Raw genomic sequence first — 16,552 nt, forward strand, 5'->3', positions numbered from 1 at the left:
GACCTAAAAATAGCTCAGTGTGCACATTGGGGGTAATTCCAAGTTGATCGCAGCAGGAATTTTGGTAGCAATTGGACAAAACCATGTGCACTGCAGGGGAAACAGATTTAACATGTGCAGAGAGAGTTAGATTTGGGTGGGGTGTGTTCAATCTGCAATCTAATTTGCAGTGTAAAAATAAAGCAGCCAGTATTTACCCTGCACAGAAACACTATAACCCACCCAAATCTAACTCTCTCTGCACATGTTATATCTGCCTCCCCTGCAGTGCACATGGTTTTGCCCAACTGCTAATAAATTCCTTCTGCGATCAACTTGGAATTACCCCCATTGATCAGATACTCACTCTGAGGATTGGAGCATGTACAGAGTGTGTACAAGGCTTACCTCTAGCGCATCCTCGACTCCCCTCACATTAGCTGTTCTCAATCATCTGCTTGACACAATGCACATTTTCATTTAGCGAAATAATTCATTAATTCAGGTACTGCTACCTCCACATTGAAGTCCCAATAGTACCTAAACTAAACATGTCTAAAACAAAGCCTATCACCCCACAAATCTCCCTCACAGTCCATAACATCACAATATAGTCAGTCTCCTGAGCCCACTGTCTTGGATTAACACCTGTACCCTCTGCTTTAATCCTATCATTCCCACCAGCCCTGTTACCACCACCTTGGCAATATTTACAGAATGGCTCTTACGCACTTTCATAATCTACCACTTATTGCAGTCTCCTACTATCTGGCATTCCCCTCACCCATGAATAACAACTTCAATACATTTTATCTACAGCAGCAAGAGAAACCTTCCTTACTCGCTGTTCCACATCTACCACACCTGTCCAGAAATGCCTACACTGGCTCCTTATGACCACCAATACCCAAATCACACTACAGTAATTACTCTTACCTACACAGCACTCTCATTAAAAGGGAATTTTTAGACCCACTAACAATTGTCACAATTCAATATGTTGCATATCGCGGCAAAATAGACGGGTTTAGCCGTATAAAACGGCTAAACCAGTCTAAAGTCCAAACTCTGATTCGGATGCCCAAACTGCCAACGTAATATTTCTTCTCGCATCTCAGAAGGCTGCAAGAAGAAATGTCATCCTCGTAGCTACTGGGCGTCTAAACAGAGCAACAACTGAATTGCTCCATTTTGCACCTCTTGAGGTAGCTACGAGGAAAAATAATTGAATTACTCTGATAGCCCATCTTGTATGTCCCGGATTTACAAATGTCCTGTTTTCCCCACAGTACAGCCTTGCAGGTCAATGTGGTGCGTTCAAAATCACTGATAAAATGACAATAATAATTGGGCATGGCACATAAGAGCAAAATAATAACATATAAAACAAGTTGGAGATTAGAACTTTGTGCAGAGGTATTTTTCATAATAATCTTGCTGAGTGACCGAAGCATCACAACATTGTTGCTTGAAGAATCCCACTCCTTCCACTATTAAATTATCAGACTGTTACCCACTTGCATCCATTCTTCTCTCATCATCATCACAATGAAGCCCTGTCCACATCCAGTCACAAGTTGTTACTGCCTTTTTCGAGAGAAGGCAAGCCTACTAGGTTAGCAAGTACTGTGAGTTCCTAAATCCTAGGTAAATATAACACTCGAACATAGCTTTAGCAAAGTAGGACATTCATCACAGTCACCTATTTCAGCTACAGCAAATCTGAAAATGTAAAACCTTATATTATGATGTACAACACAGAAATTCTATTTGCATCAGATAAGGGGGATTTCAATTTTGTGATAGGGATTACAGATAATCGTTGCTCTTAGTTTTATCAAACATGTTTATCTATAATTATACCTCTGCTCGGTGCTAAGCTAATTGCTTAATTTTAACATTGTAATTATAACAGCGTGTAGTCAACAAACAGGGCATGTGGTCAGAGTATTAACGTTACCTTAATCACGCCAACACAAGACTAAAAAAAAATAATGGTTTTGTTTTTTGCTTTTTTGTTTTTTCCATTCAGGGTTTACATTGTAATATGAAATAAACCTCACATTTCTCAAACTGAATATGTAACTGAAGAACTGAGAAACTCCAAATAAAGGTTTATAAAGATTCACACAGTAAAATGATCTGGTTCCACATAGCCCTGTATATACTCTGGCAACATCTTCCATTATTGTGGAACCTAAAGTATAAAACAATTATCCGTGAATTATTCGTTTTTCCCATTAATATTTATTTTTCGAAAACGTGTAATAGACTCTCGTTCATTATAAGCATACATTGGGCACATTCCTAAAATCATAACAGTCTAGCACAGCAATAGTGGTTAAGATAGAAGAATGAAAAAATAAATATTAAATATAATCCACAAACCATTCCAAGACACAGATGTGGTCTCCCTGGAAGTGGATGTGGGCATGCTGCCGTCACAGTACGGGACTTGTCAGCACTGCATTCCCTAATGACACCACAGAAGCACATGGTTTGTCACGTCTATAAATTAATCAAGAGGTCTTACGTCTCTGAAGTTTAGACCAACAAGACCTACTCTTACCTGGATTAATTTGACACTTATTTTGTGGTTTGGGGGAGAAAAGGAACCAGAAACCTGTTAAGACTCATACGGCCTGTGTATAGGGTAATGTTCTGCTTAGTGCTGAAAGTAAAACACAGACTTGAGGAGAACCAGTATAGGAAGGTAGAAGAATAATAAAGTTAATTATAAAAGGATTATTTTTGTCCCAACTATAGCACAGTTGCTACATGAAGAGCAGTGTGGACAATGAATATATATAGCAGTGACTTAGCTAAGCCACAAAATACTTGTGCCATCAAAAGATAAGTGACCTCTCATTTTAAGTGGCCTGCTGTTTTGAGGAACCTGAAATATGCCAGCGGTTTTTTGGCATGCTAAGAGCTAGGGCACACGCTCAACATTTGGAGCTGCGGCTGTCGATCAACAAATAACATTACTTCAACGTTCTCCAATACAGAGTAGCTACAGATACTGCACTCTCATCTGAAAATCATGTTCCATCACACCATACTTAAAATCAGACTACCCAACTTATTTCACTCTCAATGCAGGGAGACTCTTCAAAGCTCTCCTCCTTAATATGAGTAATTCCTATGTAAAATAAATCTCTAAATGTTTTAGTGGGGGGGCATGAATTAGGGATCTGACCTCCGCCTATTCGAGAACACAATAACTCAATCTGAAACCATCAGATTAGAAACACATTTCCAATCTGTAGCAGTTTACAGCTTAAATTTAAGGGATCAGAATGTAGTATATGCAAGTTTAACAAACCTTTAAAGGGAGTATAGTATCGCTTTTCAAAGAATCATTAATTAGAATAAAATCATTTTTAACATAGAATGCTGACCAGTATAATCATATTGTATTATCATGTGAAAATTCAAAATTGCAGTCTAAGAAATGTTCCATACTCCTGCAGCAAAAGAAATTAAATCACAAGCTCTATTTCTTTATTCGAGGTAACAGAAAGTCATTCAGTAGACATATTTCATTCTCCTGAGGTAGCGTAATATCAGCTCTGTTTATACTTCAGAGGGAATTTGTCTGCCCTGCTGACAACCAATCACTTTCCTTTCTACATTCTCTAATGCACTTGAATATAATTGTACTTTGTCTGGAAGATGACTGAGTGGAGTCATGCTTCTCCAAGTATTGTGCTGGACAAGACTCTTTCAGGCCCCATGAATGGCAAAATCAAGAAAGATCAGGCAGAGTGGCCCATCTGTACTTTGTAATTACGATCTAATCATCAACTACCGTTTCAGACAAATCTAATTTTAAACTATTGTATGCTAAAGGTGGAAAATGACTGCATAAAATGATTATAAAAACTGAATTTAAACCAGGCACAGAAGACCCTCAGATGGTCATTGTATTGTCTATGTCACAGGTTCTCAAACTCGGTCCTCAGGACCCCACACAGTGCATGTTTTGCAGGTAACTCAGCAGGTGCACAGGTGTAGTAATTACTCACTGACACATTTTAAAAGGTCCACAGGTGGGGCTAATTATTTATTTTGTGATTCTGTGAGGAGACCTGCAAAACATGCACTGTGTGGGGTCCTGAGGACCGAGTTTGAGAACCTGTGGTCTATGTAAAACTCTTACAATATGCTTAGCACGACTCAACAAATCCTGCACACCAGGTCGCCATGGCGACTAAGATTTTAGCCCTAGCAACTAGTTTTTACAAGACCTGGAAACAATGAAGCTAATTATCGAAAATAAAGTTACTTTCAATGGTGGGAACTTTGCCGTCAGCGGTGGGGTTACCCGCGGTCAGCCGCTGACCTCACCGCTGACGCAAAGTTCCCACCATTGAGTATAATGGAGAGGCTTTGCGAGGCGCTGACAGCTCAGACGTCCAGCTAATCAGCAGAGTGCCAGGACGTTGCGCTCGCTGATTGGCTGAAGGGACCTCGGTGACAGCAGTCACGTGGTGTCCCGGCATTCGGGGAAAGGGGTCTGATGTGTAAACATGGGACCCCTTTCAGTCCGTGGTTCGGGTAAATGCGGTTTTTTTTTTTGCCAAGTACGTGGATTTATATCTGGACACTGGATTGAGGCGAGTATAATTTTATTCACAGGTACCCCGGATCGTCGGATCAGGAGACGTGGCAGTCGGCGTGTCAACATAGGTAAGTATGTGTGTCGGCAGGTGTGTAATAACGTTTTACTCTCAAGGTGTGTGTCTCCTGTTTTTATTTGGATATTTTTTTTCAGTAGTACTACAGGTACCAGCGGGCCCGTTTTTCTCCTGCATGCTGGTACTTGTGGTTCTCCAAGTACCAGCTTGTGGGGGAGGCTTGCTGGGACTTGTAGTACTACAGGAAAAAACAATATTCTTTACATTTTCTCAAGGCTATCAGCCTCCCATCCGCAGCCCTTGGATGGGGGGGGACAGCCTCGGGCTTCACCCCTGGCCCTTGGGTGGCTGGGGGGGGGACCCCTTGATTGAAGGGGTCCCCACTCCCCCAGGGTACCCCGGCCAGGGGTGACTAGTTGGATATTTAATGCCACGGCCGCAGGGCGCTGTATAAAAGTGACCCCGGCTGTGGCATTATCTGTCCAGCTAGTGTAGCCCAATGCTGGTGTATAAAATACGGGGGACCCCTACTCTTTTTGTCCCCCGTATTTTTTGCACCAGCACCAGGTGCAGAGCCCGGTGCTGGTTTTAAAAATACGGGGGATCCCCTGTCATTTTCCCCCCCGGATTTTTAGAACCAGGACCGGCTCGAAGAGCCCGAGGCTGGTTATGCTTTGGAGGGGGGACCCCACGCCATTTTTTACCGGGATTTTACCATTCCATCAAAAAAAAAAAAAAAATATATATATATATATATATATATATATATATATATATATATATATATATATATATATATTATTTTTAAAAATATATAAAAAATACTTGTGCCTCCAAAAAAGACAAACCAAGTACCTAATCCCTTCTAATATAAATAGATATGCTATTACCAATAAAAAAAACATGTTTTAAATTTTTTTTTATTAGTTTCACCCACCAAAGTGTGGCGGATTGAAAATGACGAATTTACTGTCTAAAAGCACTGTTGTCGAATTTCCAAACTTCAATTGAATATACTTTGGTCAAATTGCAGCACTTGTATCATTGCAGAAAAGTCGAATTTGACAAAAGTCGAATTTCAAAAAGTCGAATTTTGAAAGTCCGTTTTTTTGACGGAAAGTACTGAATTGCATTGACGATTTTTTTTTTTGGGGCGAAAAAGTACAGTTTTTCGCCAATTTTGGGAATTCGACCGCAATTGCATATACCCCATTGTATACAATCTAGTTTCTAGTATAGTCAAAATTGTACATAGTCAATATCGGACTTAATTGCAAAATGTCTATGGAAAATTGTCAAATGTAAGCAGGACTGAATCAAGATAAATATCTAAACTATATTTTATTTACAGCAGATCATCACTGATCCAACATTGTTCCCTGACCTGGATTAGCACCTCATAGGGCCCCAAGCCAGATATATTAGGGTTTACAGATACATCTTTCCAGAGATCCAGGCTGGCAGAAAACATAGCCAGAGAATGGGAGAAAATATATATATATTCTTGCAAACTTTTTCAGGCTTTCATATCCCAGGCAAGCTGAGGGCCATTAAATACATTAACTCTATTCCCACAGCTAAATTGCATTTTACAATCTCTGTCAATGTATTTGAATGGGAAGAAATGATGAATGTACTATCAGATATGGCACAGACAGAAAACAGTCATCTGAGATATACTCCTGGCACAGAGTTCTAAACAAATAAACAGCTGATACAGATATCTTTTCTGTCACAGTCAATACATTAAAACACCATCTTGAAGTTGTCACAGACATGGATAGAGAAGGATTATAAATGAAAATGAAAAAATTAAATGAAAACAAAAAAAAGGATTAAAAAAAAAAAAAAAACTAGAGCAAGAAAGAGCCAAGCATGCCAGCCACATCACAATGGACAGTTACGAAGTCATCACCACACACTTCAATACAAACTCAGCAGCTTTTCATAAATCTATTTTGAAATATTTGGATGTTGTATGAACAGACCAGCAGTTGAAACCAGGTGCTCAAGAACCCCAAATTTCCTACAGAAAGGTACCCAATTTATGGAATATGAGTATGTGACCAAGGCTCAGCTCTGGGCCTGCCAAAAGCACTACATGGTTACAGGACACAGAGGCTGGATGCTGTGGATGTATCACCCGTCGTTCCATGCAGACTGGCTCTCACCTCAGACACCCACATAACTGAACAAGTATTTACAGTCGCCATAGGTCGGTCAACTTGTAAATCTAACTTTGTGATCTATATAGTGTCTTGCACTTGCAAACTGGTGTTTGTGGGGGAAAAAACAAATATATTTTTAAAGAAACAAAAGGCTGACAGCACCAATAAAAGCAGCCCTAACATCTGGGTCATCTAATAAACTATGGCAATATTTCTTTTTTGCTCAAACAGCATTAATTGGCCTCCTTCAGGTGTATCACTTTTGATAGGAATGTCGATCAGTGGATCTTTAACCTTGATAGAATGAGGCCAAAGGGGATCAATGAGAACATTCCACTTATACCCCTTTCACACCGCAACTATAACCTGGTAAATTGCCATTTTTTAAGCCTTCCAAAATGGCTCTAGCTGCGGTGTGAAAGGGCCACTTTGAATTTACTGGTTACAGATTACTGGTATTTTAAAACGGTTAAAAAGCAGGGTCCTACACAGTTCAGACCCGTTTCATTGTGCAATGTGAAAGGCTCAGAAACGGTATTTCCAAACCACAGAAGGTGATAGGCTGTCTCCATGCGTGATGTCACCAGGCAGAAGCAGGAAATAAACTGGAGGAAACACATGAGAGTGAAGGGAGTGTTTTATTAAACAGAATCCAGTTTAAAATGGTGATGAGGAGGTTAGGGAGCTGCTTAGGATGAGAGGGGATGAAGAAATTGCTAGACAAATCACTGGGACAGTGAAGGATGCAGTAATCTACAAAAACATGGTAAAGATGGTTGAAGCTGCTGGGTTCCATCGTACGACTAGCCAAATTAATAATTATTAATAATGTATGGGGCAGAAAAGTCCATTAAAAATGACAACCACTATTTTCTATGGGAGAAACGGGTTCAGTGTGAAAGGTACCAAAACGGTAATGAAACGGTAATATACCAGTTACAACATGCAATGTGAAGGGGGTTTAACTGCTCAGACCCGTTTAAAGAACCGTTTCAAAAGCAGGGTTTGCGATGTGAAAGCAGCATTAGATACGTTCTCTAAAATTTGTATTTTTTAAAAAAAAATTTAAAGAAGCAGCAAACTTATTTTTAATAAAATACAAGATAAGGCTGAGCAGTAGGAAATCTTAAAAGCTACAAAATATTTCTATACAAGTCCTACAAATCGGTCAAAGCAATCCACGGTTTTAGCAATCAGAGGATCTTCTGGGCATCAGACATGTAGGGATTTTGTTGCACAGGATACCACTCAAAGAACCGGATCCAAAAGGAGTGACGGCATATCTTAAGTAGTCCTTAGAATATGTAGTCCTCCAGTACGGACACCTTTAAAGTCCTGAAGAGTGGTAACAGCATCATCTCCTTTCACAAACGCATTTCAACCCAGCATCTCCTGGTTTAGACTTCTCTTTATCATACTTATTTTTTCTGTTTATTTCTCCATTTTTTAATTTTTACTTAGGTATTAATCTATGGCTAACACACCAGCCCGGGACGCAGGATATTGTGCATTATAGATGTGAAAAAGGATCAAAACAATCAAGATTTACGCAATGTGATCAGTTGTCCTAAAAGCATTTGCGTGTGATCAAACTTTTTTTTTTATATTACCATTATTTAATACAACGCCGTGTTACACAAAGACATACGGTTACCTTCTACTAACCAAATTTAAAGGCTGATATTTTTTTACATGGTCATATACACAATGTACACAGAATAGAATAGCTAAATATCCCATGTTCTATACTTTAATTTTGATATCTTGCCACAAAACATAACTATATTGAATAAGAATATTCATCATTGGATATCAGAGAAACACTGTCATCCAATTTGGTGATCGCATAATTAAGGAATTTGTAACACCCATCAATTGCAGGTATTTGGCTTCCAATGGGCACATATGCTCATACATTGTGACTCCTTAGATGACAGCAACTCTCTCCTGGATGATTATACAGTTTTGTATTGTTTTGTTGTTTAAGCTGGGAACTGCTACACATCACTACACAGTACTCTTTGAACTACGGATAACGGAAGCTATCGCTTCAATTTGGGCATTACGTCCCTTTTAATAAGTACGTGTATTCATGTCTATATATTTGAGACCTAGAGTATGGTATTCTCGGTATACCAATAAAGGTTACATCTTTTTACTAGGAAGGTTTGAGTGCCCGAAACAACGAGTCATTTTTTATTTTTCTGTTACTTTAGCTTTATTTCAGTCTGATAGATTTACCTGCCAAGCCATCACACTAGCTTGAGTACCAAAGTTTGGGATCATACCCAATTACCCTTTTAATTGGTATTATACTATTCTTTCAAAGGAATTAACAGAGTTTGGTTTAATCAATATGAGCACATGATAAACCAATCATGTTAGAGTAGCTGTTAGGGTACACATCTTTTTTCAGATATTCATATTTAGAATAATGGGGCTACTTACTGTAAATATCGTCTGTGCATAACTAAACATTTACATCACTGTCTCTGGATACCACAATGCCCATGTGATTGCCTCTGTTTGGCCTGCAAATAAGGAAGAACCAGTTCGTGTCACTTCCTGTCTTTGAAACACAAACAGGAAGTGTTTGCTGGGCATACTGATACCTAGTGGACTGGTCATGTAATCAGGCTTTTTGTGACTTCCCGTTTGATAAAAAGTAGAGTTAACAGAGCACAGATACTTAACATTACAGTGGTTTTACAGTTTTAAACAAGGTACACAATTCATTAATATAATATGACTAATGTGACCTGTGACATCTACATATGAAAAGAATCATTATTTATGTATTAAATTGGCTCATTTCCTATTTCAAAGGACATTGCTTGTTAAGCAGTGTACAGACTAGGTGATTAATCGGACAATAATAAGATTTTAAACTTACCGGTAAATCTTTTTCTCGTAGTCCGTAGAGGATGCTGGGGACTCCGCAAGGACCATGGGGATAGATGGGCTCCGCAGGAGACATGGGCACTTTAAGAAAGACTTTAGATCTGGGTGTGCACTGGCTCCTCCCTCTATGCCCCTCCTCCAGACCTCAGTTAGAGAAACTGTGCCCACAGGAGACGGACAGTACGAGGAAAGGATTTTTGTTAATCCAAGGGCAAGATTCATACCAGCCACACCAATCACACCGTATAACTTGTGATATACTACCCAGTTAACAGTATTAAAACAACATAGCATCAGTCCAAGACCGATAAAAACTATAACATAACCCTTATGTAAGCATTAACTATATACAAGTCTTGCAGAAGTAGTCCGCACATGGGACGGGCGCCCAGCATCCTCTACGGACTACGAGAAAAAGATTTACCGGTAGGTTTAAAATCTTATTTTCTCTTACGTCCTAGAGGATGCTGGGGACTCCGTAAGGACCATGGGGATTATACCAAAGCTCCCAAACGGGCGGGAGAGTGCGGATGACTCTGCAGCACCGATTGAGCAAACAGGAGGTCCTCCTCAGCCAGGGTATCAAACTTAAAGAACTTTGCAAAGGTGTTTGAACCCGACCAAGTAGCAGCTCGGCACAGCTGTAGTGCCGAGACCCCTCAGGCAGCAGCCAAAGAAGAGCCCACCTTCCTAGTGGAATGGGCCTTGACCGATTTAGGTAACGGCAATCCCGCCATAGAATGCACCTGCTGAATCGTGTTACAGATCCAGCGAGCAGTAGTCTGCTTTGAAGCAGGGCCGCCAATCTTATTGGCTGCATACCGGACAAACAGTGCTTCTGTTTTTCTGACTCTAGCCGTTCTGGCCACGTAAATTTTCAAAGCCCTGACCACATCAAGGGACTAGGAATCCTCCAACTCACGCGTAGCCACAGGCACCACAATAGGTTGGTTCATATGAAAGGATGAGACCACTTTTGGCACTTTTTCCATATGGAAAACCAGATAAGGGCTTTAATATGATAAAGACGCTAATTCCGACACTCGCCTAGCCGAAGCCAAGGCTAATAACATGACCACCTTCCAAGTGAGATATTTCAACTCCACCGTTTTAAGTGGTTCAAACCAGTGTGACTTAAGGAAACTAAACACCACGTTAAGGTCCCACGGCGCCACCGGAGGTACAAAAGGAGGCTGAATATGCAGTACTCCTTTCACAAAAGTTTGTACTTCAGGGAGAGAGGCCAATTCCTTTTGAAAGAAAATGGATAAGGCCGAAATCTGAACCAGTTTGTAGGAAGTGAAGGAAGCGGCCCAGATGGAATTCTTCCGTAGGAGCATTCCTGGCCTCACACCAAGAAACATATTTTCGCCATATACGGTGATAATGTTTAGATGTCACGTCCTTCCTAGCCTTTATCAGCGTAGGAATGACCTCATCCGGAATACACTTTTCCGCCAGGATCCGGCGTTCAACCGCCATGCCGTCAAACGCAGCCGCAGTAAGTCTTGGAACAGACAGGGCCCCTTTTGCAACAGGTCCTGTCTTAGAGGAAGAGGCCACGGATCTTCTGTGAGCATTTCCTGCAGATCCGGATACCAGGTCCTTCGTGGCCAATCTGGAACAATGAGTATTGTTCTCACTCCTCTTTTTCTTACTATTCTCAACACCTTGGGTATGAGAGGAAGAAGAGGAAATACATAGACCGACCGGAACACCCACGGTGTCACTAGGGCATCTACAGCTACTGCCTGAGGGTCTCTTGACCTGGCGCAATACCTCTGTAGCTTTTTGTTGAGGCGGGACGCCATCATGTCTATCTGGGGCAGTCGCCACCGACTTGCAATCTGTGCGAAGACTTCCTGATGAAGTCCCCACTCTCCTGGATGCAGGTCGTGTCTGCTGAGGAAGTCTGCTTACCAGTTGCCCACTCCCGGAATGAACACTGCTGACAGTGCGAAGAATTCTGGTGGCTTCCGCCATTGCTGCTCTGCTCCTTGTGCCGCCTTGGCGGTTTACATGAGCTACTGCGGTGACGTTGTCTGACTGGATCAGAACTGGTTGGTCGCGAAGTAAGGTCTCCGCTTGCCATAGGGCGTTGTATATGGCCCTTAGTTCCAGGATGTTGATGTAAAGACAAGTCTCCTGACTTGACCAAAGACCTTGGAAATTTCTTCCCTGTGTTACTGCTCCCCAACCTCGGAGGCTCGCATCCGTGGTCACCAGGATCCAGTCCTGAATGCTGAACCTGCGGCCCTCTAGAAGGTGAGCACTCTGCAGCCACCACAGGAGAGATACCCTGGCTCTGGGGGACAGGGTGATCAACTGTTGAATCTGTAGATGTGACCGGACCACTTGTCCAGTAGGTCCCATTGGAAGATCCTCGCATGGAACCTGCCGAAGGGAATGGCCTCGTATGATGCCACCATCTTTCCCAGGACTCAAGTGCAGTGATGCACTGACACCTGTTTTGGTTTCAATAGGTTCCTGACCAGTGTCATGAGTACCTGGGCCTTTTCTATCGGAAGATAAACCCTTTTATGGTTCGTATCCAGAATCATGCCCTAGAAAGTCAGACGAGTCGTAGGAACCAACTGCGACTTGGGGATATTGAGAATCCAGCCGTGTTGCTGTAACACCTTCAGTGAAAGTGATACACTGTTCAGCAACTGCTCACTTGATCTCGCTTTTATGAGGAGATCGTCCAAGTACGGGACAATTGTGACACCTTGCTTTCGCAAGAGCACCATCATTTCCGCCATTACCTTGGTGAAAATTCTCGGGGCCCTGGAGAGACCAAACGGCAACGTCTGAAATTGGTAATGACAATCCTGTACCGCAAATCTTAGGTACGCCTGATGAGGTGGATAAATGGGAACATGAAGGTATGCATCCTTTATGTCCAGAGACACCATAAAATCCCCCCCTTCCAGGCTGGCGATGACCGCCCTGAGCGATTCCATCTTGAACTTAAACCATTTCAGGTATAGGTTCAGGGATTTTAAATTTAATATGGGTCTGACCGAACCGTCCGGTTTCGGGACTACAAACAGGGTCGAGAAATATCCCCTTCCTGGTTGAAGCAGGGGAACCTTGACCACCACCTGTTGAAGATACAATTTGTGAATTGCATTTAACACTATCTCCCTTTCCTGGGGAGAAGATGGTAGGGCCGATTTGAAAAACAGGCGAGGAGGCACCTCTTCGAATTCCAGCTTGTAACCCTGAGAAACAATTTCTATTGCCCAGGGATCCACCTGTGAGTGAACCCAGATGTGGCTGAAAACTCGAAGACGTGCCCCCACTGGGGCGGACTCCTTTAGCGGAGCCCCAGCATCATGCGGTGGATTTTGTAGAGGCCGGGGAGGACTTCTGTTCCTGGGAACTAGCTGTGTTGTGCAGCTTTTTTCTCTGCCCTTACCTCTGGCAAGAAAGGACGCACCTCGTACTTGTTTCTTTGTGATCGAAAGGACTGCATTTGATAATGTGGCGCTTTCTTAGGTTGTGAGGGAATATAAGGCAAAAAATTTGATTTACCAGCTGTAGCTGTGGAGATCAGGTCCGAGAGACCTTCTCCAAACAATTCCTCACCCTTGTAAGGTAATACCTCCATATGCCTCTTTCAGTCAGCATCACCTGTCCATTGCCGGGTCCATAGGACTCGTCTAGCAGAAATCGACATAGCGTTGATTCTAGAACCCAGTAGACTAATGTCTCTTTGAGCATCTCTCATATATAGGACAGCATCTTTTATATGCCCTATGGTCAATAAAATGGTATCCTTATCTAGGGTCTCAATTTCCGCTGATAAGGTATCTGTCCATGCTGCTACCGCGCTACAAACCCAGGCCGACGCAATCGCCGGTCTGAGTAAGGTACCAGAATGTGTGTAAATGGCCTTCAAGGTAACCTCCTGCTTGCGGTCCGCAGGATCCTTGAGGGTAGCCGTATCTTGGGATGGTAGCGCTACCTTTTTGGATAAGCGTGTCAATGCTTTATCCACCCTAGGGTAGGATTCCCATCGTATCCTGTCCGTTGGCGGGAAAGGATACGCCATAATAATCCTTTTGGGAATCTGCAGTTTTTTGTCTGGAGATTCCCAAGCCTTTTCACATAATTCGTTCAACTCATGTGAGGGGGGAAAGGTTACCTCAGGTTTCTTTCCCTTATACATGTGTACCCTTGTTCCTCAGTGATATGCAAAACATCTTTTATTGCAATAATCATATATCGAATACATTTAGCCAATTTTGGCTGTAACTTTGCATCATCGTAGTCGACACTGGAGTCAGAATCCGTGTCGGTATCTGTGTCTATTTGGGAGAGTGGGCGCTTTTGAGACCCCGCAGGTCCCTGCGACATAAGGACAGACATGGGTTGACTCCCTGGCTGTTCCCTAGCTTCAGCTTTGTCTAATCTTTTGTGCAATAAATTTACATTAGCACTTAAAACATTCCACATATCCATCCAGTCAGGTGTCGGCGTTGTCGACGGAGACACCTTATTCATTTTTACCACCTCCTCCTCCTGAAAGCCTTCTACCATACATGTCGACACGCGTACCGACACACCACACACTCAGGGAATCCTCTTATCTGAAGACAGTTTCCCCACAAGGCCCTTTGGAGAGACAGAAAGAGAGTATGCCAGCACACACCCCAGCACTATATGACCCAGGAAAAAACACTATATAATTATATGTTTACCCAGTAGCGCTGTTTGTAATTTATAAATGCGCCAATTATGTGCCCCCCCCCTCTTCTTCAAAACCCTCTTTCACCGTGGATTAAGCAGGGGAGAGTCCGGGGAGCTTCCTCTCAGCGCTGTGCTGTGGAGAAAATGGCGCTGGTAAGTGCTGAGGGAGAAGCCCCGCCCCCTCGGCGGCGGGCTTCTGTCCCGCTCAAATATACTGAAAACTGGCGGGGTCTCATATATATATATATATATATATATATATATATATATATATATATATATATATATATACACACATACACACACACAGTGGCCAGCTGTATATATACTATTTTTGCCAGAAAAGAGGTTTATATGCTGCCCAGAGCGCCCCCCCCCTGCGCCCGGCACCCTTACAGTGACTGCTGTGTGTGAGGTGTACGGGAGCAATGGCGCACAGCTTCACCGCTGTGCGTTACCTCAGTGAAGATCATGAAGTCTTCTGCCGCCTCTGAAGTCTTCTTTTCTTCTCATACTCACCCGGCTTCTATCTTCCGGCTCCGTGAGGACGACGGTGGCGCGGCTTTCGGGACGAACTCCAGGGTGAGACCTGTGTTCTGACTCCCTCTGGAGCTAATGGTGTCCAGTAGCCCAAGAAGCAGAGCCTTGAAACTCACAGAAGTAGGTCTGCTTCTCTCCCCTCAGTCCCTCGATGCAGGGAGTCTGTTGCCAGCAGGCTCCCTGAAAATAAAAAACCTAACAAATATACTTTCTGTCAGAAAGCTCAGGAGAGCTCCCTGAAAAGCACCCAGTCTCCTCTGGGCACAGTATCAAACTGAGGTCTGGAGGAGGGGCATAGAGGGAGGAGCCAGTGCACACCCAGAGCTAAAGTCTTTCTTAAAGTGCCCATGTCTCCTGCGGAGCCCGTCTATCCCCATGGTCCTTACGGAGTCCCCAGCATCCTCTAGGATGTAAGAGAAATATCATTCCGACGTGGATCAGAACACTATATCTGCCACACTGCTCATCGTGTACCTGTGATTGCATGCTCCTGCGGGTCATTCTGTAGAGCGTGCTGCATGACCAATGCAGCGACCCAGGGAACTATTGCATGGATTTTAAATGCGGAGGGCAAAGATACATTGCACCATAATTCACTGCATTGTGCAGTATTGTCACTGGGTACATACATCGTTTAGTATGTACCCAGCATTAATTCCACTTAACACTGGCATATATAACTGGTCCAGTGCTGGGTGTAATTGCTGTAGAATTTTTGTGATTTTCTCATTCGTCATAATTAAGATGCCAAAAGCGATGGAAACATTAACTCTCATGTTTTGATATTTATTAATAAATTACCTTTCATTATTAACAGAGATAGATAGATAGATAGATAGATAGATAGATAGATAGATAAAGTCAAAAATGGACCTGTCATTTGCAGAGTCACTTTAGGCGTTCCCTCCTGACCCACTACACTTAACCCCTCCTGTTCCTTATTTACCATTGTTGCGGCATATGCCATTACACCTAGGGCGATATTCAATTGTTATCGCGGGTCCCCTCACCTGCCGGCAGCTAAACAAATGTTTCTGAAGACGGACGCGAGAACTTAATTTCAGCTCGCTACCCCCGGGTTGTGACCTGTTTGGGTACCCAAACAGGACTTTTTGCGTCATGCCCATTTGTTTAGCCGGGTTTTGCCACTTTAAGCAGATAAACCAGACTGATATGGGCGCAATCAGCGTGATAATAGGGGACAATTGAATATCACCCTGGATCTCCTACCACATCAGACGGGAGATCAGGCGCAACTAAACTATTTAATCCTGCTACCCCCCAATGGGATATGGGGGCGTGCGGCATGCAAATATATAATGCGCACATTCCATTGCAGCTGCTGGGGTGCGCTTCCAGGAAGATCGCTGAAAATTCTAATCAGGCTACTGAATATATAATCCTTTTTAAGGATAGCACTCAGACTTCTTGATAGAAGTTAATAAAAGCCATCCTTAAAAATCTACCACTCATCCTAAAAAGCTTATAAAATATTAATGATGAGACATAACTAGCCCTGTTGGGAAAAAGAAAAATTGCAGTCAATCTGACAACACCAACAGACTCACAGCTATATAAATTTATATGAACAGTAAAGGTGCATACACATTGGGCGTCTTTGCCCAGCGT

General features: G+C 42.6%; 1 protein-coding gene across 17 annotated transcripts in view; it reads right to left on the reverse strand.

Annotated features, from left to right (window-relative positions):
* PARD3 (par-3 family cell polarity regulator) overlaps positions 1 to 16,552 on the reverse strand; it is a 919,963-nt gene that overhangs the window by 710,857 nt on the left and 192,554 nt on the right. The gene's annotated exons all lie outside the window — the stretch shown is intronic.

The sequence above is a fragment of the Pseudophryne corroboree genome, chromosome 5 (assembly GCF_028390025.1).
Source record: "Pseudophryne corroboree isolate aPseCor3 chromosome 5, aPseCor3.hap2, whole genome shotgun sequence".
NCBI lineage: Eukaryota > Metazoa > Chordata > Amphibia > Anura > Myobatrachidae > Pseudophryne > Pseudophryne corroboree.